General features: G+C 28.6%; 1 protein-coding gene across 1 annotated transcript in view; it reads right to left on the bottom strand.

Moving 5' to 3' along the window:
- The window catches only part of LOC123010828 (lachesin-like), a 107,438-nt gene that overhangs the window by 61,825 nt on the left and 20,053 nt on the right, over positions 1-25,560 (bottom strand). The gene's annotated exons all lie outside the window — the stretch shown is intronic.

Consider the following 25,560-nt stretch of genomic DNA (forward strand, 5'->3'; position numbering starts at 1 on the left):
AAAAAATTACCAGTTTTTGCCAGAAATTAATTATTATTAATTTTCGAATTAAGTTACTGTAGGAACAAATCTACGATACAAAAAGATTTAAAATCCTAATTATACTAGAGCAAATTATTACCGAGCAGCACAGTCTGAAAAGCTTTTATTTCAAAATTATATTCTACAATAAAGAAATTAAAAAATATTTTGCTAGTAATTTTTTAAGCAAATAGTTTAGATTCTTTTATTTTTAACACAATATACAGGTTGGTTTTAAATTAATTACCGTAATTATGCTTTAGGTGTGTTTTTCAGTGTTACGGTTATGTCAAGTTGGGTCAGGTTTGATTAAAACGTATTTTGTATTAATTTTACTTTAGAAAACAAATGTTGTTTAAAATATAAAATAAACACAACTACATTTAGAATTTGTTTAACAGAAAGTTAACAGTTTGTTGCATTTATTTAATAAAAGACTTTTTATTGTGTATGTTATAATGTAAAATTTTGCCTATTATTTAAAAATTACTCTGTATATTTCTTTAATATCAAAATAACGAGTAATAGTTTTTGTATAAAACGTAAGAGCAAAAGAAAGTATATCTTTTCTTCCCACAAGTTCAAAGAAGAAAAAAGCATTTTTCTCCAGTGTAACACATTATTTTTCTTAGGACTCAGCAAGAAAAACTTCAAAACTAACAATTTTTCTTGGTACCTCAGAATTGCCATTAATTTAAATCTAGTAGCATGTATAAGAGAGGTTATATACAGGGTGAATAAAAAGAATCAAACGAATTTTGCTGAAACTATTTATTTAAAAAAAAACTAATTGATGAGTGATAACTGATAAAATACTTTAAAAATGTAGAATAAAATGTTCAGAATTTATTCTTGTTGAGTTCTGCAAAAAATTTTTTTTTCACTATAACCCGCTATAAAACTTTTTTTACCAAAACTATCTACATTTTATTCAATTTTTATGAAAAAAGAAATCCAATTAAGTTGTTAGGTAATTTGACAAAAAAACGCATAACTCAAAAACAAAATAAGATTTTATTCTCAAAACACGATCACAAGTTTTATAGCAGTTTAATCTTTATTAATTATTATTTTTAAATGCAAATTATTAAAAAAATGCTTAGATCCATACCTGCTTCTTATTCACCGTCTATATTTTTACTAGATGAAAAAAGAAAGATTTTTAATTTTTCTTGCAATTGGCCACTTTCCTTTCTGAAATTGTAGTAGAAAAACTTGCTTTCTGTTTAGGGTCGTAGAAAAATATAAATTATAATCATATTTTTTCGAAAACAATTATAAAATAGTTTTAAAAGTTTAAGTCATATCTTATATTTATATCCAAACTGTAGAGAATGTCTCCGGATTGACTTTACAAGAGAAAAACAATGTTTATCTTTGATTTTACGCCAAAACTGTGAAGTTATTTTTCTTTCCACTGAGTCAAAATAATGAAGTTTTAATTACAGATTTTCTCGTTCTAGGTTAAGCAAAAAATGTTATTCCTTTGAAGTTCTGGCGAAAAAATTTTTTCTCCTGTAAACTCAATTAGGAGAACACTGTAGAGTGAAAGTTTTTTTTTAAACTTCTGAATTTATTAAGCATAAAATGATTGATGTTAAATTACAATTAATTAAGCAAAAGTAAAAAATTCAAAGTACCAATAGCTAAAAAGTTGAAAAATACCAAAAAAGTTATGTCAAAATGGGCTAAATTTGACGCATTTGGTTGAAAACAAAGAACAAGACAAATGACAAAATACAAGTTAAAATTTAAAGTAAAGATACAAGTTTATATATTTTAACGTTGTTTTTCAGTAGCCAACTTATTTACCGACGTGAAAGCATTCGGTCTTAATTTCGTCCAAGTTCTTTCCTCAACTCCCTAACGTAATGCAGTTCCGGACTTTTTTCTCGTAGATATTTCTCAGTTCGATCTATCCATTGAGAATTGTAGTAAATTCGAAATTGTGAGCACGTGTCACAACCATTACCATATTAATTTTGTGGCGATTATCAAAATCGAGCATGAAACGTGGCTTGTTTTGCGATGAATATGTATGAAGGATATTAATCGTAACGATACGACTTTGGATACACATGGCATAAGCCGCGTTCAATTATATCTCTGTCAGACTCCACCAGACTCAAATTGATACGTTATTCGCCCGCGTGGGACAATGTTGGCGTAAAAGTGGAAAATAATGCAGGGGAAGTACGCACCAATCGTGCCAATTTACAATAATATCCTCGTATATTGGCCAATTGATTTTCAATAAGCCTTCCCAGAAGCGTTTACGCACATAATAAGCTAAGCCGGCAAACGGATGCTCTTAAACTCGACCATTTCCACCCACATTTAACAGATCAAACTAATCGGCCTTAACAAAACCTGAAAAACGATTTGTTTTTTGTTCGTTTTTTTCTTACTTCAGAAATAAAACATTTATTTATCTGTTATTTAAGTTTTTTTTATTTTTATCTTTTGTTATGTCTTACTAAAACGTAATAGCTCCAACGCCCTCAACCCGTGTAAAAATTAACTAACTATCTCTCTCGCACAAAATAGCAATTGTTAGAGCAATTTTGTTAGACACTATAGCAAAAAATATGAAAGTTTAGACAATAAACGATGATGAAAAATGAAAATTCAATCCTACCTTTACTGCAACGAACGGGTTATTTTCGTTAATTAACATTATTTGGGCCAAAATTCCATAAAAATGAAAATTTGAAAAAAGACAACCAAGAGTGCGTTGAATTTCAATCATTCAATCTGACATTTCTGACAGTTGTTGACAATTCGCGTCCATGTGTTTCACACTCTTCAAGAAAGTCAAATGAAAACACGAAAAGTGTTATTTAACACACAAGAGCTCTTTATTTTATTAAGCATTTTGGCGAAAAAATGTGTAAATTAAGGTTATTCTCTCATTCTCAGATGACGGAAATAATGCTTGAAACGTACGCCAAAAACAATATAAAACCCAGTAAATTTGTACACTGGTCGACTTGAAATAGTTAGGTAGTGATTTCTGAATTGTTGTTGTTTTTTTATGAGAGCCCAATATAAGAGAAATGTGCCCAAGGAATGTGTAATTTAATTTATTTTTTTAATTGAGGTTATGACATGAATTTATTATTTCTATCGACGTAACAAAAACTAGATGTATCCACTGAACTAACAAAAAATAGATTTCTAGTGAGGTTATAATTTTGACAAAATCTGATAGTGTAAAGTTTAGAGCGGCTTTGCCGCATAAATTTTGACACAATCTGATAGTGTGAGTTCTACTCGGGGACGAAGCCCTCAACAATTTCAACATTTTTCGAATCAGATAGTATGAGTTTTACATAGCTGTCCCATCCACTACTTTTACAAAACATTTGCGAATTCGAGAAATTTACCCAATTTAGCTATTATGCCTTACTAAAACGCGATAGCTTGAATGCTGTCACACACATATAAAACGTTAATTTAACCATTTTTGTCGCACGATAACAATTGTTTTTTTCCTAAAAATTGTTGGAAAATTTGGAATCACTAAAAGTAGAAAACGACAAAAAATAGAGATTGAGTGAAGATAAGAAACAAAAATTCAGTCATAATTCTACAAAGTAGTTGAGTTTCATAGAGAAAAAAGGTCTAAAAGTGCCTAAATTTACGTTTAAAAAAACATCACTAAGAATGCGTTGGATTTCAATCATTCAATCTGACAGTTGTTGACATTTTGCGTAAATGTGGCTGACACTCTTCAAGAAAATCAAATGAAAACGATAGAAAAGCGGAAAGGGTGATCTGAAAAAGGCAAAACAGTGACGTAATAGTCTTTATGCAAATGTCTACAAAGGTGTAGACAGCTTGAGGTATAGTTTTGAGACAATTTAACAAAATACATAAAAAGTAAAAATTCGTGAAATTGCAAAATTAGTTTTTTCGAAGCCAATAAGGGAAACAAATTTAAATTTCCAGAGTCTTTATTTTTTATTACTAAAACGATTTATTTTTATTGCCAAATAGAGAATTAAATTTAAACTCATTATTTCTGCGATCATTTGTACAAATTGTCCAAATTTTGTCAATTTGTTGATAATAGTAATTTTTTATTGCCAACTGAAAACAAACTTTTCACACAAGAACTTTGCGATTTTATTACATTAAAGGGAAAAAGATATGAATTTTTTAAAGCCAATTAAGGAAACAAATTTAAATTTATCATTTTTAAAAGTCTTCTGAAGTCTTAATCTGCATTTTGTTGGAATCCACTGAGAAAAAAAGACAAAATAATCCCTTATCTAACATTAATTTTTCGTGGAAAAATTAATTTAAATTCATTATTTTTGCGTCTTTTTCAAAGCAAATTTGAATTGAATTACTGCCAACATTAAAAATTTGAACAAAATCGGTTAATAAATAGTACAGTTTAGAGCAATTTTGTCGTTATAGTGTTAAGCTAACCCCAAAATTTACAAATGAGACCTGAAACCGTTTGCCAAATCTTAGAAACAAATTCAAAAGTACATAATTCGACAGATGCGATTGTCAAAAATGAAACAAATTTTCAAAGAAAAAGACAATTTTTGGTATTTTTTGCCAGCGGTGGCTCTCTTACAATAAATTTTAGAAATATAAAATTCCAAGAAAATCGATCAACGATTAATAAATTAATTTTTTTAGCTGGAGTGCTAAGCTAGCTCCAAAATTTACAAATGAGGGCTAATTTCTATCTTAAATTTAACAAGGAATTTCATCATTCCCCCTTGAAAAAACAATTACATGAAGTGTTCTATTTGTACTCTTCTGAATGTGTCACATGAAAATTTATCGAAAAATAATGCACACAAGAAATTTTATATGGACTTGTGTGATTGATGTGGACATTTTTATTGCAAATGGCTTTACTTTTCAAATACCCATCCAGACATATGGATCTGTGTAAAAGAGCGTCAATCAATCAGTATACAAAAAGTTGCAAAATTTATGAGGATCCTTACTTGCTTTAATGCTTATGCTTATGCTCTTAGCCGCGCCATCGAGTATATCCTTTTAAACATCTGGCGCTCGTAAAAGCAACAAAATTTAGCTCTCGTTATACAACCGAGAGATTAGATAAGAGAGTACAGTGTCGCAAAGAGTAAAAAATGAAATATGAAAGCCTTGAAGTTACTTGCAAACGACACACTTGTGCGCTTATAACATAAATTTTACGTAAAACGAAATTAACTGATCTAAATCTTTTCAATTTCAAAAAAGGAGCTTCCAAAAACTGAAAATTTTAATTTTAACTAACAAAAAACAAAGCTTTTAGACATAAATTGCCACTAAAGTTTTACAAAACTTTTCATTAATTAAATAATTTAACTAATTTAATTAAAGAAAAATTTATAGCAAATTAACAAAATTGGTAGAAGCGCCGAGAAATTATCTAAAATAAAAATTTAATTTTTAATCTAATCAAGTATTCAAACTTTGTCATTTTTTTAAATTTTGTTAATTAATTATGTAATAATAATTTATTAACGGTATTTAGCCTTTACAAGAAAAATAATGGGTGTTCATTTAAATTTGGCGTCATAGTTGGCTATGAAATGAGTGTGTTGTGAACGGACCACAATTTTACACTCACCCCGCGAGGTGTCAAAGTACTTAATAGCTTGCAATATGAAGGTTTTCACAATAAAACTTTCATAGATAGCTTTGACACCAAATTAAAAAAAAAACACTCGTTATATTGTATTTTTTTTTAAATTATATAAAAAAATTGTAAAATTTGCAAACAATTTGCCTACTACTTGCATTTATTCAAAAATAATAATTATTTGTTATGTAAATTAAACAGAAAAAAAATTAAAAAGATTTTTTTTCCAAAATCATGACTAAAGTTACATAAAATCGTCAATAAAGAGTCTAAAATCGACACTAAAGTAGTTCATTATGCTACAGTTTTGTGTAATGTTAGTTGTAAACATTAATAACAGTGTCGTTAAATTACTGTTATAATTCTGCTACGGTGTATCCGTTTATAAGTATTTTTTATTCTACAAATTTTTTTTCCTGTTTTGTGATTAGTAACTTTGCGTTTTATGGACGCGTTGAAACGAGAAATTTGACAACATTGGACCCATTAAAGTAAAAAAAGTGTCAATTGTGAATTGTCATGGTAATAATAACTTAACCTCAAAAATATTGTTGCACAAATTTTGTCAAAAAATTCAATTTACACCTCGGCACTAAAGTCGTCATTTTTTATTACTCATGTGTTTTATTCGCCTCCGTTATTGCCTCGGCAAGTAAACACACATTTGTGATAAAAAATAAGACTTTAGTGCCTTGATAACTAAATAAACTAATTATGTAAAACAAAATTACTGCTTTATTTTTTTTTTAATTTTATAAAAAAAAAAAGTTTAAAAACTCTGAAAATTTTATTTGCTATTAAAGCTTTACAAAATTGTGGATGCGCCGGGAAAATATGTAAAATCAAAATATGAAATATAAGTGTTTTATTTAATTATTAAGCATTTAGTTTAAGTAATTTGTGTAAATTTTGATATTTATTTAATTATATTATGTATTTTGTATTGTTATTTTAAAATATCTTAAAAAAAATATCTTTAAAAGACTTTTCTAATAAAATGCAATCAATATGTCCACTGCTTGATTGCAATTAAAAAAATAATGTTTATTATGTTTTTTCTGTAAATCTTCGAAAGCAAGTTTAAAAATAAAAGTATTTACTGATAAAAATTTTAAATAAAACAAACATTTAGTAAAGCAAGGTAGCAACATCTAGGTGTGCATATAAATATTTAATTTTATACGCAAGCATAGTTACTTTAAAATTTTCAACAGAATGCTTCATAAATATAAAAAGTGTAACAAAAGAGGAGTATGATATCATGTTTCGTAAACACAGTCGTAATTTCACCCCAACACCTAAAAAAGCACCACTTCAAGAGAGTAACACCCGACGTAAACATTTCCTTTGTGTCTCAACAGTCAAAAGAGCGGTAAATTCAAATTATGAGTATAACAAAGTGTCCGCAACTCGTCCCTTCTGCTCCTTTCACTCGTCACTCTTGAAGTTTCCGTCGGCGCCGAAAATGTTCTTGGCCGTAAACCGAAAAGATAACTCAATTTCGTGTCCTCTTATCGCAGATAGGGACAATTTACGACTTGCTGAAGCCACAACATACGCCATTTTCATTAATTTTTTCATGTGATAAGTGAAGCATGCCTGAAAGATCGATTCCCCCTGGGAGGGCAAATACCCAGGTTATTTTTATTCGAATCAGCAACGGTCGAGGCCGTTGTTTAGCCCGGATTCCGCATTTTTCGGATTAATCCGAAAGTGTCGACTTTGCGAAAGGCCCGGAACACGCCATTTATTCCGGAACCAGAATTTAATAATAATAAGGACGGTGCACGTGCCGGGATACTCCGTTATTTTATGTGTTAATTATGTACATCTTATTATGTACTTTTAAAATAAACGAGAGGTAAACAGTGGAATTACCTCAAGGGGAAAGAGGTAATGAATGTATTAGCGTGGACGCAACTACAAATTAGCCTTGCGTGAAAGCATGTTAATTATAGCTGGCTACGAAATTTAGGGGAATTACACGCATTTCACTTCAGATTTTAAATTTCAGTTGGGAGATTATATGGTTTCAGGTTTCAGGAGAAGTTCAGCGCTGATGAGTGCCACTTTTACGGCCAGCACGCATCAAACAACACACCCAACATTTTCATTAACTGTTTCATTTTTATTCAAAAATACAAAGTGTCTTGTTTTTAAGGCGTTAAATTTAAACACGAGAGAATATTCAATTTTAAGACAAAAGTCTCCTATAAACATACTCGGCCCCGGAGAAAAATTCTGTAAGGTAAGGTACCAGAACATGGAAAAAATGTTAAAAAAAATTACCTCTGAAATTATAGTTGTACAAATTTTTGGGATTCAATCGAATTGGAATTATTTATTGCCTCGGCAATTAAACACACATTTGTGATAAAAAATAAAACCTTAGTGTCTTGATACATAAATAAACTATTATGTAAAACAAAATTACTGCTTTAATTTTTTAAATTTTATAAAAAAAGTTGACAAAAACTATGAAAATTGAATTTGTTATTAAAGTTTTACAAAATTTTTATTCAATGATTTGATCAAAAAAAATTATAACGATTTAATAAAATTGGTGGATGCGCCGGGAAAAAATCTAAAATCAAAATTTGAATATAAGTATTTAATTTAATTTAAGTAATTTGTGTAAATTTTAATATGAATTTAACTATATTATGTATTTTTTATTGTTGTTTTAAAACTTATCTTAAAAAAAATGTAACACTTGAAGACAATAATTTCTAATAAAATGCAATCAATATGTCCACTGCTTGATTATAATTTAAAAAATAATGTTTATTATGTTTTTTCTGTAAATCTTGAAAAGCAATTTAAAAAATAAAAGTATTTACTGATACAAATTTTAAATAAAATAATATTTTTATTTAAAAATACAAAGTGTTTGGTTTTTATGGTGTTAAATTTAAACAAAAAATAGAATATTCAATTTTAAGACAAATTTTTTTATAAACATACTCGCGCCTGAGATAAAAAATTTGTAAGGTAAGGTACTAGAAACATGGAAAAAATGTTAAAAAAAATTACCTCTGGAATTATAGTTTTTTTTTTAATTTAATCGAAATTGCCTAGAACTATTTGAAATTATTTGGAATTGTTAAAATTATCTTTAGATTGTTTGATATTTATAAAATTATTTGTGAATTACTGGAAAAAACTTTGAAATCACTAAAATTATTTTTTTTGAAAAAATCAGAGGTACCTAATTTCTTTTGAAAATTACATTGAATATTTTAGAACTATCGCAACTAATTTGAAATTACAGTTTAAATTACAGGAATTAATTTGGAATTATAGAAAACAATCCGAAAACAATGGAATTACGATTGGAATTTTGGTGGAATTTTTTAGAATTACTTTAATCTTTTGTGAATTACTGGAATTCTTTTTGAAATTACTGAAATTAATTCTTTTTGAAATAATCGGAGATGATTTCTATTGAAAATTACGTTAAATTTGATATTATAGAAGTTAATTTGATATTATAGAAATTGATTTTGGTGGAATTTTTTATAAATACTAACATTTATTGTAAATAACAGAGATTTTTCTGGAGTTACTGGATTTTTTTTAAATAATCTGAAATAGATTCTTTTCTCTGTCACATTGAATCTTTTAGAACTGTCAGAACTTATTCAGAATTACAGGAATTATCTCGAAAATTAAGTTGGAATTACGGAAATCAAGTTAGAATTCCCGGAATTAATTTCTATGATTCCACATAGAATTATAAAAATTTATTATAATTACTGGAATGTTGGTGGATTTTTTTTTTAATTAATGGAGTTTAAGTGAATGTTTTTTATAATTGGAATTAGTACCCATTTTTTTCAAGTTAACGGCTTTTCCACTTGATCCGTGTCTTGTAATATTCTTTTAATAACACTAAGGTTAATCCTAAGTTAATCGAAGATTTTTTTAAATTACGTTGAATTTGGAATTACATTAATTAATTTGGCATTATAAGAATTAATTTTGGAGAAAGTTTTTAAAATTATTGAAATCCATTGTAAATAACAGAGCTTTTGCTGGAGTTCTGGAATTCTTTTTTTACAATTATCGAAAATAATTTCTTTTTAATATTACGTTAAATTTCTTAGAACTGAATTATATACAGGAATTATTTTCGAATCTCGAAAATTAAGTTGGAATTACGAAAATCAAGTTGGAATTACCGGAATTCATTCTTATAATTCCATATAGAATTATGATGGTTTATTGGAATTTCTGAAATTGGTGTAGAATTTTTTTGGAATTACTGGAATTTAGGTAGATTTTTTTTTGGATTTGGAATTAATTGTACACATTTTTTTAAAGTTAACGGCTCCTTGACTTAATCAGTGTCTTTCTTTAATAACACTAAGATTGATCCTTTTTATTTCATTCTAATAAAAAAATTACGAATTTTTCAGTTGAGAAGCTGCATTTTTTTCACTATTTTCGAAAGCATTTTAGATAAAATTACAAAATTTGGTACAAATGATAACCTTTATACACCTAAACAAATTCAAAAATAACATGTTAGAATTTTTAATCAACATAAAAATTAAATTCGTTTTACTGTTTAGGATGCCCCTGATTAAAAATTTCGTCATTTCATCTTGGAATTCGTTTAGGTGTATAAAAGATATTAGCTGTAAAAATTTTGTAATTTGATCTATTGTGAAATATTCGGAAAAACTCTGGGAAAACCCTTTAAAAAACGTACTCTTTTTTTTTAGAAACATTATAGAAAACTTTTTGTCTTAAAATTAAATATACAATCATCTATTGAAATTTGTAACAAAAAACGGAACACCTTGTATAAAATAAAGCAAGTTAACAAATTTTGATTTGATTTTGATTCCAGTTATAAATCTAATTGTTTACAATACATTTTTATTGGAAACCAATATTTTCAGTATGTTAATTGATTGTAATTCAGCTGTTGACCTGAAATATGAGTGGAGTTTTTAATTTCCGCAAAAACAAAACAATTGTCATAAAATCACGTAAAAAATGATGTTTCACTCATTGAAGTAATATTTATGTGTTTCTTTCAAAAAAAAAAAAATTTGACAGTGATTCAGTTGAAAATAGCCGCGTTTATGTCATGTTTATTTCAGTTGCACTTCAGTTACTTTTTACAAAGACTGCGTTTCGCGGCATCGTCGACTAACTCGTCGTCGAAAAAACCACCACGAAACACGTCAGACACGCCATCATTAATATGCATGAATTGTGGTTGAGCAGGATTTCGGTTGTAAGCGATCCGAATACGGCGCACGACATTATCTTTTCCATATCATCCGCGGTTAGCTCTCACACATCAAATATCCACAAAAGTATGTAAATTCGCGTATTTTGACTTGAATTTAATGAGAACCAGAAAAAATATTTTATGTAGGTGCAACGATGAATTATTTATTTCCGATAAACGGAGGGTTGCCACAAGACCAATAACGAGAACAATATTTTTTTATTATTTTTTCCGATCCGAGCCTCAAGAATTATTGCTATCAATTTCATAAACTCGCATTAGCTATAAGTCAGGGATTGGCTCGCTTAAAATCGAAACACTGTGCACTACACTGAACAAAATTTGATTTAATGGAAAGGGTGGAGCTCGGGTGAAATAAAGAGCTGCAGACTTTCCAGGCTATTTTCAAAGCTAATTTAAGATGAATAAGCGGAATTTATTATTCAAGAACAAATCAAAATGAAAAAATGGTCTTGTGATCTGGGATTTTTACACAATGCTCTCAAGTTCTTAAAATGCTAGCGAGTCTATTTTTGCAAGGAAAATGAGCCTTCCTTGAAACTTCCTCGGGCACTCGATGACAAAACCATCGTTTTTGAAACGACAAAATATGAAGTTGCAAGGAAAAGCCTCGGGTTTAAAGACAACGAATACAAATTGTGTGTAGCAGGTGGTGTTCTTCACCGGAAAATTAAGAACATTACCGTTATTTCGACTTATTACACCAATTTTGGCGCATTGTAATGGCGGGATTAAGCGGTGACATACATTGCTTTAGACAGAAGGAAATTGTTTCCATTGCGTTAAAGATTGCAAAATTCTTAATAGTTTAGAAGATTTTGAGCATTATATTCTTTACTATCAATTATTTCAATAACAAATAAAAATTAAAAATGTCAGGTAATTAAAGCAAATTGGACCAAATAACGTTTTTTGCACTTCCAATAATGATACTAAAGACTCAGAAAAGTTATTAAAACAAGAATAAAAACCCATTTTTTATAAAAATTGTAAAACTGATCAATGAACTTTTTCCATAAAAAGGTTTTTGAGTCATTGAGCAATAAAGCAGTAGAACAGTATATTCGGTTGTAACCAAACATTTTTCTTTATTTTTATCAAAAATTCATGCAATATACAGGTGATTTTAAAGTATGTGCAAATATTTTAACAAGAGCTCAAAATAAGTCAGTATGGTTTTTGGATACAAAGTTGTTCGTCAAATACATTTTTTTTTTTTTTAATTTATTACGTTGTTTTAAAAAAATTGAGATAAAATTGCCAAAAACAAGCATAGAAAAAAATGTCCTCATAAAAAAAATTATAGAAAGGTAAAAAGTTTAGATCCATTTTTTTGTTGTAGATACAATGTAAACCTTGTATCAAAAAGATCAAACTTTGTTTATATGCATCTTTTGACAATTTTTTTAACGACAAAAAATAGAGGTTGCATCCTTTATATCCCAGAAAATATGAACATTTAGTTATTTTGACTTCTTTTGGAGCTCTACTATTACTTGTTAAAATTACCCAGTATAAAAATAATTGAAAAATTTGTCTGAATAAACCATTTTAATGTAAAAAATAAGACTAATAGTTTTCGAGTTATAAATTTTTTCAATGGATAACTAAAAATACAACCAGAAACCAGCAGATGACTTCGGATTTGCTTCAATAAATAGATAATTTAAAGCAAATTTTGACGTTTTTATGGTTTTATAGACTTGAAGAGAAAAACATTTAAATTTTTACAATCTTTACTTTTTAACTACAATTCCGACAAACTATTAAAGTTATAAAAAAAAAAGATTCTCAAAATTAAATAAAAAAACTACCCACTGAAAAAATTGCGAAGTCAAAATCTTACAAAAAAAATTTAAACGCTGATTACGGTGAAGCTAGATCAAAAAACTTAACAAATTCAAAATCAGCGCGTTGAGATCTATAAGAAAAAATAAATTCAAATCAAATTCACATCATATTCTATTTTATTAAAAAAAATTCTTTTTTTTTTATTTTGTAAATCTCGATCAAAAAAATGGTTAAAATTAAAAGTGCTTTTTAACAACGTTAAACACTAGTAATCTATCAAAAATAGGTTTTGAGTTATTAGCTGATAAACGCTTGAGTACCGAAAATCGACCAAAATTTTCACAAAAATCGAAAAAATTCAAAACATTAAATTTTGTTTAAATGTACTTTTAGAGGTTTAAAAAAAACAAAAAATACGTAAAACGTACAAATTCAAAAATATATTTTTAAAAAATTTTGAGAATAAATAAAAATAAAAAAACAAAAATGAAAGCTGAGACACTGGTGGGAGGCGAGGTGGCACAGTGACATAAAGTCGCGGCTTTCTTGAGTTAAGTCCCGGGTTAGATTATTATTAATATTATTATTATTAGAACTTCGATAAATTCGGGAATTCAAATCTAACAATTTAAATAAATGGTAAAAAATGCCGCCTAAGAGCGTTTAAACATGTGCATAAGTGTAATAGCAAAATGTGTATAGATAAAAAAAGTAAGTAAGGTACTTTCCTCGCTTATAATAGTAAAAGAAACTGAGAAAAATGCATTAAAAACATGTTGGGTCAAATTTGAAAAAAATATAGTTGAGTACGTGATTAACACTAAATACGATAATAGTTTTGCAAAACAATAGATAATAAATTCAATTATTTTAACTGATTAACTCAAAACCAATCCGTTTTATTGAAATTCATTTTATGTATTTTCAGGTGAAATAAATGACAAAACTTTATTGCAATAATTAGTAACAGTTGTTTAAAATAATCTAGTTTGGATACAATTTTTTACATTTATAATGTATTCATAACATTTCTCTCTGTTTGAAAGTTGGCTAATTAAAATAATAAACCAGTCTCTTGAGGCCATTCGATGAAGAATTCAGCCAAGCCCGTCTGCCACCTCTCTTTATCCTAATGATAAATTTGCATCTTATTGTAGTTGAAGAAAAAGGGCTACATTGAATGAATAAGTCCCGAAGAAAATTAGTTAGACTTGCTCATTCACGATTCGGAGAAAAAAGAGCGAGTGGAAACTCGCCAAAGACAACATCATTTGTAGAATTTTAATAACACTTCGAATTGCTACATAAAAATTGGACGAAAGATTTTTCAATTTTCCTCGGGTTGTCCTAATGTTTTCCCGTTCTATGAGTATTAATGGGAAACTCCAGTAAGAAGGACGAAGTTGCGGCATTTTATGAAAGCCCGCAAAGGAGCTGTTCGTTACTTCTGGCGGAATTTACTCGGACCACAAAACTTCTTAATAGCTAGAATTCGTAAGTTGGACGTTTTTCATTTACATCCTAGAGGTGCTGTGCAACAAACAAACCCTTTAAAGCAAAAACACAACATTGTGCTGGAGTTTCACCAAGTTGGCAAAGTTTTAATGACGACGAGTTACTATTGCCACGACTGAATTGGAAATTAGATCCGATGTTCGAATCTTGGATCTGCAAAACTTTGACAAATATTAAAAATTTATTGACACCAATAAAGATGTCATTTGCTCTCCACTCTTATCAATTTTTCCACGTAATCTAATCGAGATTTAGTCGGTTATCTTCAAACTCCACTATCATAATCCAAATGAAAGCCTAAAAGCGATAATGTTTCCTCGCATCAAATGTCGAAATAACTATTATTGTATCTAATTTCACGTGAGTACCGATCCTTGCAACGTCCTAATTTGCTTTGCTCACTGTTTAATTTTTTTCATAGAGCACAAAAGCTCATTTTTACCATTATTGTCGCACCCGGACTCGCTCTCTGCAATTTTTCTATCTTAGCGGATTTTGTTGCTATTGTTATACTATAATTTTTTAGTTATTATTTTAAATGAGAGTCCATTTACACCACACTTAAATTTTTAGTTTTTTTTTTGTAATCTTTAACAACTTAAAAATCTATTAACAATCGATAGAAACATCTCCAATTTTTCACTCCTCTTTCTGTCACTATTTCAGAAGATGTTTTAGAAAATTCTGTTATACTTTTCAGATTTTTTGTACAATTTTTCTGCTATAACAAACTTCTGGTCTTGTTTTCTCTTCCTTTTTTGGGCTACTATTTCTGCTAATTTTTTAAATTCCTTTCATTATTTTAGACTATTTTCTTAAACTAACTTTTCTTTGTTTCTTTTTTCAAAATATATCGCAGAAGAATCGATATTTTTGTCAGTTTTTTTGTATTGTTTCTAAATTCCGTTTTTTAGATATTTTTTCTGACAATAACAATTTTAAGTTTTTACACGACATTCTTAGATTTCTGCTTTTCTTCTTTAGTAGACATTTTACTATGTACTCCAGAATTTTCGTATTATTTTTGTTGCTAACAGCAATGTTTCTTCTCCATGTTTTTATTGAAAGATTTTACAAATTATTTGGTTTTTTGCAATTTTTCTGATCTTTTATTTCAATTTTCTACTCTTTCTTCTGTCTCAGAAGGAGATACAAGTTTTCAGTCTTAGCAGATTTTGCTATTATTATTACATACGTTTTTCAGTTATTTTTAGAATAGCATCACTGTACTCACTCTTAGATTTCTAATACGTTGTTTCTTTTTTTTCTCTTCTCTTTTCTCTTCTTCTCAAACTTTCAGCAACTAATACTTTCTCAAGTATTTTTAAAGAAATTGCTAACTTTTTAGTTGTCTTCAATCTGATACATAACATAGCAAAATTATTTCAGCAATTTTCAGATTTTTAGTGCGCTTTTTTAAAAATCGCAAGTTCTGCTAATTAGATTTCTAACATCAATTCTAATCGTTTCATTCATTTTCTATTTCTGCTTCTGTTTCTAAAGATATCTAAATTTTCAGTTTTAACAGAATCTGCTGTTGTGCTCAGTATTGTTGTACTGTTTCAGAATTTTAGTTTTCACTTCTCCTATTCTTAAATTTTTGTTAAAACTCTAGTAGACATTCTGTTATGTATCTCAGTTTTTTTATTAATATTACTGTTGTCGTAAAATGGACATTTTTCAGTATTTTAGTCACTATTTTAGGAGATTTTAGCGCAAATTTTCTGTTTTAACAAATTCTGCTACATTTTTAAGATTTTGTGTCAGTCTGTCAGATCAAAAATATAAATTCACCAGATCTGAGTTAAAAAAAAGGTTAAATTTTCACCAGATTGCGATTTTACTTCGCGTTAAAAAAGCAAAATGTCCTGCTTTTCGGCCTAATTCTGTGATTTTTTGGCTTGTTTTCAACACAATTTTGGAAAATAATTACGTATCTAGTTACTAAAAGGCTCAAAAAATGCAAAATTAATATAATTTTAGACTTAATTTTGTTTTAGCAAAATCTAGCAAAAACCTGAGATTTTAAAAAACGTGCTTAAAAGCATTTTTGGTCAAATTTTGTGGTTTGTTTTAATTTTGTTCAAAAACTAGTTAAAATCGAGTGAAACAAACAAAATAAAATCAATATCAATCCTTTTTGTGATTTTTAAGCGTGTTTGGAGAAGATTAATAAAAAAAATAAATGATAAATGAATTTCTGATTCAGAAACGAAGTAAGTCGGGTAAAACAAGCTAAAAAATGATATCAATTTCAAATTAATTTGTAATTTTTTGCCTGCTTCAACAAAATTTTTAGGATTTTTTTGTTTTTATCTCAAAAACATGCTTAAACAAATTTGTTGAATTCTTGGCCTACTTTTAACAAAATTTTGCGAAATAATTGTGTTTCTAGTTGAAAAAGTATTCGAAAAGGACAAAGATAAATTAAAACAAAAAGAACTCTTTTCAACCAATGTAGTGGTTTTTCGAGTTTTTAACGAAATAATCAAGTTTCTGGTTGAAAAAGTAGAAAATGCTCGAAAAACCGTTTTTTTTTATTTCTAAAAAATCACTAGATGTTAGAATTTTTACAAAAGTTTTCATCAAATCACCAGACGAACATGAAAATCACCAGATCTGGTGAAATTTTACCACACCTGGTAACACTGCTTTGCTTAGAAATTTTAATATGACTATTAAAAACTTGTTGACACTAATAAAGATGTAATTTCCTCTTCACTCTTATCAATTTTTCCACGTAATCTAATCCAGATTAAGTCAGTTATCTTCAAACTCCACTACCACCCTCCAAATGGAAGCCTAAAAGCGTTAATGTTTCCTCGCATCAAATGTCGAAATAACTATTATTGTATCTAATTTCACGTGAGTACCGATCCTTGCACCTTCATATTTGCGTTGCTCACAGTTAAATTTTTTTCATAGAGCACAAAAGCGTCATTGTTAGCATTATTGTGGCACCCGGACTCGCTCTCTGCGATCCATCCCCATTCATTCCGTGTAATGGAATTGGAGCAAATCCAGCTTAAAAAACAATCCACAATCGCAGATTTTTACTGATTTGGAATGCGCTCACGTTCGGCCCGGGCTTATAAATTTGGCTTTAAACAAGGGATGCAATTATTTTTCGCATTTAGACTCTCTTCAATCTTATTTTATACGAAAAAAAAAGAAAGACATTATCCCTTATTAACTGAAAAATGTCAAAACCCACCCTTGGCTTGATTAAATCGTAGCAAGAATCACAAGCAAATTTAATTCAATTACGCGGCTATAAAAGCAGGCACACAATCATCCAGATTACACCAGAAACATTTCAATAAACAAACAAAAAACCTTACTGAAAACGCCATAACACCCGGAATTTTAATACTCTTTTTGTTGCTTTTTATAACTGCCATTCACTTTTTACGGCCGACTGTAAAGTGTGATCTGGTTTAGAAAAGGAATAATCAGTTTGGGGTCAAAATTTAAATAAAAACCACTGAAAACCCTGAAGAGACTCTCCTTAATTAAAACTAAAGTGCAATTCAGGTTCTTCCACGAAGATTCCCCCACATATTAACAATTCCTTTCAATTTCAGTAAACATGAGCAATTCCAGTTTGGTGTTTATGTGAGGTGTCTGCGTTTGCTAGAATGGCTCATATCGCGGTATTTACACTCGACGAGATGCCAGAATCCGTGCTAAGTGTGCCCTTTCTAATGATTGCTGACAGGGGGAAAAAATTCGCTTTTTATTTCTCTTTGCTGTCTAACCGAAACGGAAAGATAAAGCGGGATTAAATGCTTTACATGCCCATTGTAATAAATTGGCGCGAGTAGATTTGGGGATTTTGGGGGATGTGTGCCATAAAATATTCACAATGCGTGTAGAAGTCTAAGCAAGGCACAAATTTTTGCTTTACTTGCTTCTGTTTATTTATTTTAAAAAGTTCAGTTGTAATCGATAATATTACAGTTTTTACTCGAAAATAATTTTTACTGGAAAATCAAAATCGCGGTTGTGGAGTTGTATAAACAGATCTTTTAATTTTTAACTGAAAACAGTTTAATCTAGATTATTTTTATAATTACAAACAACAAAAAATTTCACAAAGTCTGAAGTAAACTGTAAAAAAGCACAAAACCGATTTTATTTCAGAATAACGCTTATTGTATAAATTTTTAATACTCTAAACACTAATATGTAAGCTGTAATTTATCATTTTTTGGGAAACAAATTTTTTCAAAAAAATAATTTTTGCTTTAAAATCGCAATCATGTAGTTGTATAAACAAGTTTATCCGCAAACGTCACAAAAGTAACCACTTTTATGACTAAATGTCACAAGTAAAAGTTTTACTTTTAGCCACAGAAAAAAAAAACATATTTTTGAGCCTAAGCGTTTTTACTTTTACCATAACATTATTGACATTTACGGATGTTGTTTCTTTCTTGTCTCTTTCACTGTTTCAGCAATTTTTAGAGGAGTTCATTGCAAATCATCAGCATTAGATATTTTGCACTACTAAATCAATAAATGGGTCTAAAAATCTCAAAATTAATTCCGATATTTATGCGTGATGTTTGTTTATAAGCATTTTATGGTTTCATTACTTGCAAAGCGTTCTGATTATTTTATTCATTTACTTGCTAATTATAGTGTTGCTCTTTATTTTTGATCTGATTACGTTTGCGGGCAAAAAAGTATATGTGATTTGTAAAATAAAAGTAAAAGTGAGCTTATACGACTCAGCTGAATTATTTGCCTCACTACGTTCAATAAAATAAACAATCAACTTGATAACATAATACAGGGTGATTCAGCTTAAATGACCCATTAGACCCCTCTTGACAGACAACCTATAATACACAAAGCAATTATTCCTTGATTCATATTCGAATTTTGAAAGTTTCATGAATCGAAAAATATCGTTCTTTGTTTCTCGATATTTTGAAAATTTAATTTTGAATCAAGGAATAAACGAATAATGTCTTAGGTGTTGTCTGCCAAGAGAGGTCAGGTGGGTCATTTAAGCTGAATCACCCTGTATACTATTTTTAATTTTTAGCTGCAAACAGTTTAATCTACATTATTTGTTTTGCACTTACAAACAATAACAAATCTCACAAAGTCTGGAATAAACTCTAAGAAAAATACACAAAACCAATTTCATTTCAGAAATACGCTTGTTAAGAAGCTGCATCTTTTCGTTATTTTATTATTCTGTAATTTTTTATTTTTTAAGCACCAATGTACCTAGTTATAAGCCGTAATCTCTGTTTTCTTTAAACGCAAATTTTTCCTCGAAGAAGTTTTTTGGTGTAAAATTGCAATTATGTAAAATACACAAAACGTTACAAAAGTGATCATTTTTGTGACTAACACAAGTAAAAGTTTCACTTTTCAGCTGTGGAGTATTTTTGCACTTAGGCGTTTTTTCTTTTACCATAACATTAATGACCAATGTTGTTTCTTTCTTGTCTCTTTGACTGCTTCAGCAATTTCTAGAGAAGTTCATTGTAGATCATCAGTATTCGACATTTTGCACTTCTAACTGCACTAGTTAAATTAACAAACACTGTCAAAAATCGAAACACAAATTCCGATACTGACGCGTGATGTTTGTTCATAAGCATTATGATTTCGTTACTTGCAAAGCGTCCTGATTATTTTGTTCATTTACTTGCTATATAAAAACAATCAAGTCTGAAATAAATTGTAAGAAAAATACACAAAACCAATTTCATTTCAGAAATACGCTAGTTGAAAAGCTGCATCATTTCAGTTATTTTATTATTCTATAAATTTTTAATACTTTAAGCACTAATATGTTGTAAACATCTTATTTATTCGGTAGCAAATGGAACAGTTTCTGAACTATGAATAAACGAAATAATAATTGCATATTTATAAAGCACTTTGCTTATTTAAATTAAAATTTTTACCGACTTTAATACTTCTAAAAATGTTTTTTATGAGGATAAATAATCTTTTATAAACGAACACAAATAAAAAAGAAATTGTAAGGACCATAAATGGCTTTATATTCACACAAAATATTTTATTAGACTTAGCAAACACTATACACTATAAAATAAAATTACACATTTACACATACAGGGTATCAATTTTAAAACTTGCAATCGGCCATATTTCTAGAACTGAAAGTTATCGAGAAACCGTTTCGGTGAAACCTTTGAAGCCTTGAAGCCACAGCCACCTCAAGTTGAATATTTTAAATGGCACTACCCTACTTCTGATACATCAGTAAATAAAGTAATTAATTAAAAACATTCAAAATATTTCGTCTCCTTAGTGCAACAACTAGATAACTTGAAATTTATAGTTTTGAGTAACTGCAGTTTAAAAATTTAAAAGACAAAAAACTWCATCTTGAAAGTAATCAAAAATTATTATTGTTAGTCATACAAGTGTGTAATACACTAACCTGTTTTTTTAATGTGACACAAATTAAGGTTTTAGGTTTTTGAAGTACTGCAACAAATACTTTAGAAATGCCTAAAATTTAAGTTATCTAGTTGTTGCACTAAGTAGACGATTTTTAGATCACATATTTTTATGTGTAAGAGGTCAGACTTATTTTTTCTATATTTGACCGCACTTACTACAGCCGTTCGAAATTTTAATTCTAATAAAATTCTTATTTCTGGCATTTGGTCAATTCTTTTAATTTATTACAATAATTTCGCAAGATATGGTTTCTACACTCGATTTTTTCAATATAATAATCCGGGCCATATGGTTTAATATTTTTTATTTTATTATAAACTCTACTATCACCATCTCCTATAATTCGTTTATACCGGTTGTCCCAGGCAGGTTTTGATATAGGAAATTAACATGGGAAATTAGTTTTTATTTTTTTCCGGTTCAGGAGTAACAGAAATTAATATCTGATTAATTTAGCTTGTAGTGCTCGAAAAGGGCTATCTTATCGACATTTTTGTCAATTCTCCAATTAACTCTATTTAGGCTCTAGTGGCTCTTAAAAAATCGAAATTTGAATTTGCCGGGTTAGCGTTACTAAGAAACGAACTATCAAGTCAAATTATGACAAGTTTTCCTTTGACAACAATGACTTGATAGTTCGTTTCTTAGTAACATTAGCCCGGCAAATTCAAATTTCGATTTTTCGAGGATCGTTTTCGCCCAAATGCAGTTAATTGAGAATCGACAAAAATATCGATAAGATTAGTAATTTCTGCCAAAAAGAGAAAGATTTAGGTCTTTAAAATTTCAGGATTAACTAAATCAAATTTCTAACGAATTCTTATATTATTATAGTTTTCTTAGAAGAACCGAAAATTATGTTAGAAATTAGTCTTTAACTAATAAGCAGTGCTAAATCTCAAAAAATGCAAATTTAGAGCGAGATATTTTTATATTGTACAAGAGTTTTCTTAGAAGAACTCAATGATTTGCTACATAAAAAAAGCACTTTTTTTAAATTTCCAACGTATACCTGATTTTTTTAAACTAAAATTATGTTAGAAATTAATTTTTAACTAATAAGCAGTGCTAATTTAGAGCGAAATTTATTTATCTTTTACAAGAGTCGTTTCCCCTATCCGGGGACACACTGTGTATCTGCTTCGAATTCTGTTGTCATTCATTTTGCGTTCTTAAACGTCGAATAATTCGCGAATTAAATTTGAATGCAGTTAAATGTTCAATAAATTGGCCACAATGTTACTAGACTTAAAAAAAATGTAGCTAAAACCAGATATCATCAGTTTGAAATTCAACAAAAAGAAAAGCTTTTTGCAGGTACCGCTTGTGTAAAATCATTATTAGGGGTTAAACCCTCGATGGGGGGTAATAACAGCTGTAAATCATGGAAGAAGCTTGAGATTTTCGGTCCAAGAGTAATGGGGGTTGCATCCATTTTTTAAAGTTTTTTTGTAATTTAGCTTATATTATAAAAACAAATTGAACGTAGCGAGGTGCATATTTTAATTATCTACATGTCAATAAAAAATTGTTTTAAGATGTTGCACCGTTACAAAGAAAAACCTGGGCAAAGTTTTACAATAATGGTAATTTTTTAGAGAATCTAAGTAATATTTTGAAAAAAATACATCATAGCGGGGTACGCTATGCTATTATTCACAGATAGAGACGTGGATCTTTTTGTAGAATTAAAAAATACAGATTTTACACATGGGTGAAATTTGTATGTTTTTCCGTATAAATTTTAGACACTAATGGAGAGCCTTAACGTAGTCAAACAAAGCTCTTGAATTAACTAAATTAATAAAGTCTTAACAAAGATCAAAGCTCCTGTGGTTTAATTTGTATCAAAAACAAGTATGTAAGTAAATTAATTAACAACGTTAATATATTAATATTAATAAACAGTTTTTTTTTTTAATAATTATCAAAATATCAAAGTTCAAGTATGAAAATAAATCGTTGATTTACAAGAGCCCAAGTTGTCGCCGGTGGAATTCCTGTATATTACCTCTGTGGCTATGTTTGTCTCTCCTTATGACATTAGCAGCAGCAAACCGCTTAACTTGTAATTAAGCCGTTTCCAAACCGTAGCATAGCCCCAAAATGCAGCTGCAAATATTTAATGCTCAACGTCAGTGAATTTGCACGCCCAAAGTCACTCCATCATAAAATCAGACGCCAGTCCTCGTGTCAAACTAACAATTAATTCGCCGTAATGGCGCCGACGTCGTCATACAAGCCTCTCATAATACACGACTTAATTAATTTGCCAACAATGCGGCGTATTTTTCCAAAACCGTCGTAAATTTTTTTCATCGACAGATGGCCAATAAATTCCGCGCTTTTTGTTTTCGAACAAGTACGAAAGCAGCTTTGCTATTTCGGGAATGTGTAGTTGCCAATAAATAATTTTGAATTGGAGAATAAAAAAGGCATAAATGTGTCACGATGTCAGCGATCGAAAGCTATGCTTCACCTTCGGCGTTCTATTATGTTAGGAATTTTCATTCTGTCATGTTTGCATGGGATGAAGCATTAAATAACCGCGCTGTTTGCTATTTACCTATCGTACCGGTCTGTTTACACTTTTAACAAGCAGCGAAAAGGCGAAATCTTAATAAAAAGACGTGCAAAAATTGGATGTGGGGCGATTTTTAACAAAGAACACAAAGCTTACGAAAATACGTTTATTTTATTTGAAAATAAGTTGTCAATATTTTACACATTTTTCAACAAAAAAAGTTTGAAAGTAAGTCAAAAATGGTGGAAGCGCCGGGCTAGTGAAATCTTGACATTTTATTTTGAATTTTTTCATTTATGCAGCAGTAAAACAATAATTATTTATTATGCAAAACAATAAAACAATTGTTTATCTACTAGTGAAAAAGTGACGAAATCAGGAGTGGACTTTTTTCACGAGTAGATAAACAATCTTTATCGTCGTGTGTAATATTTTGTTTAATTTTCTACTCACCTACTAAAAATTCTTAAACATAAACAGTAGATAAAAATTACTTTATTCCACTAGACGATAACAGACTACTTTATCTACTGAAATTAATTGATAAGAGCACTCTTTAACATTGAGTACAAAATAAACAATTTTAATTATCAATTAGTGTCTATAACAAACAAAAAAAATAGAAACATTTTCTTAATAAATAATGTGTTTGAATTTACGATGAAGACACTTTTTTTTCACCACAAAATGACACTATACCACATTAAAACTAATAAAAAAATTATTATAACCTCAGGTAGTTTATTTTCAGAATATATTTTCACATTGTAACGAAAAAAAAAGTTCATGTCTTAACAAAAGTTGAGAAACAAGAATTGTCTTAAATTTTTACAGAATAATTTTAAAACCAAACTTTATCTGTTTGCGCTCACTTAAGAAAAATTGAAAACGTTAAATAGTAAACGTTTTTTAACAAAACAATACCAAAATAACAAAAATACGTTTATTTGGTTAAAAAATAAATTCCCAATAATATTTTATCTATTTTTTAATAAAATCTAAAAATGGTGCATGCGCCGTGATAACGTTAAATAGTAAACGTTTTTTAACAAAACAATACCAAAATACGTTTATTTGGTTAAAAAATAAATTCCCAATAATATTTTATCTATTTTTTAATAAAATCTAAAAATGGTGCATGCGCCGGGATAATAGACACTTGAAATTTTGTTGAATTTTTTTGTCTGAAAGTAAACAAAATTTATTGTTACTTTGTATTTAAAACAATTTAAATAAATTAAAAAACAGTTTTTAATTAAATAACATATTCGTATTTACGACGAAAACGCTTCATTTTCAATAAATAAAATGACACCAACTCAAAATTGATAAAAACTTTTGATAGTTTTGAAATATATCTTTACATTGTAATAGAAAAAGTGTTCATGTCTTCTTTGTTTCACCGTTTTTTATATTTTACCTAATCTGTTTTAATTTTTTATATTTGTTTTAAAACTAAATTTCTTCTGTTTGTGCTCATTGCATAAAAAATACTTGCAAAAATCAAATATTGGACTATTTTTAACAAAGCAATCTCAAATTTTAGAGAAATACTTTTGTTTTATTAAAAAAATAAGTGAAAAGTGATTTGTACATCAATATGTTAAGTAACTCAACACAAAATAATTACATAATTTAAAAAGAAAGTTTACAATCACTGATAAATTAATGGATTTGCCGGATTTGTTTGTTTGGTGGATTTGTTTTGTATCAAAATTATTCACAAATGCATTTTATATTAAATAATAAAATTTTTGTTGTATTATTTTTGTTCATGTAAACAGCAGCGGAAAATCAAACGTTGTTAATTGTTTATTCTCATAGTTTATTCTTACAGTTTAAATAAAGACTTTTTAATTTTAAAAATGTGACTAAATTGCATTTTTGCAATTATTAAAAACAATAAAGTAACACTTTCTAAATTAATAAAAAATTAGATATTCACCAAATGTTTCAATGTTTCTATACGCCTTGCAAAATTTTTAAAATATCACTACCTACATTATAATGTTGATCATTGTTTTGTTGTTTGTTTTTATTTTGCTTTAATTTTTTACACAGTCTTCTGAGATCAAAATTTACTTTCGGTAAAAACAATTTAAGAAGGCAAAAAGAGGAAAAAACTGTAAATCTAGTCGAATTGTTGTTGAAGAAAACGCGTAATGGAAATGCACCGAAATCGTTTCAATATAAAATAGTCTATTGACTAAACAAATTTCCTTTAAAGGTTCTTTAAATTGATTTTCTCAAATATTTACTTTGTCTGTTGTGAAGAACAAAAAAATTAATAACTTTTCTTGTCACAATATGTATAATTAATTCAAACGAAAAAGTTAAAATCAGCAAAAAATTGGTGAATATTTAAAAATT

This window comes from Tribolium madens, unplaced genomic scaffold (assembly GCF_015345945.1).
Source record: "Tribolium madens isolate multiple individuals breed KSU strain unplaced genomic scaffold, Tmad_KSU_1.1 Scaffold_91;HRSCAF=231;Tcas5.2_LG7, whole genome shotgun sequence".
Taxonomy (NCBI): Eukaryota; Metazoa; Arthropoda; class Insecta; order Coleoptera; family Tenebrionidae; genus Tribolium; species Tribolium madens.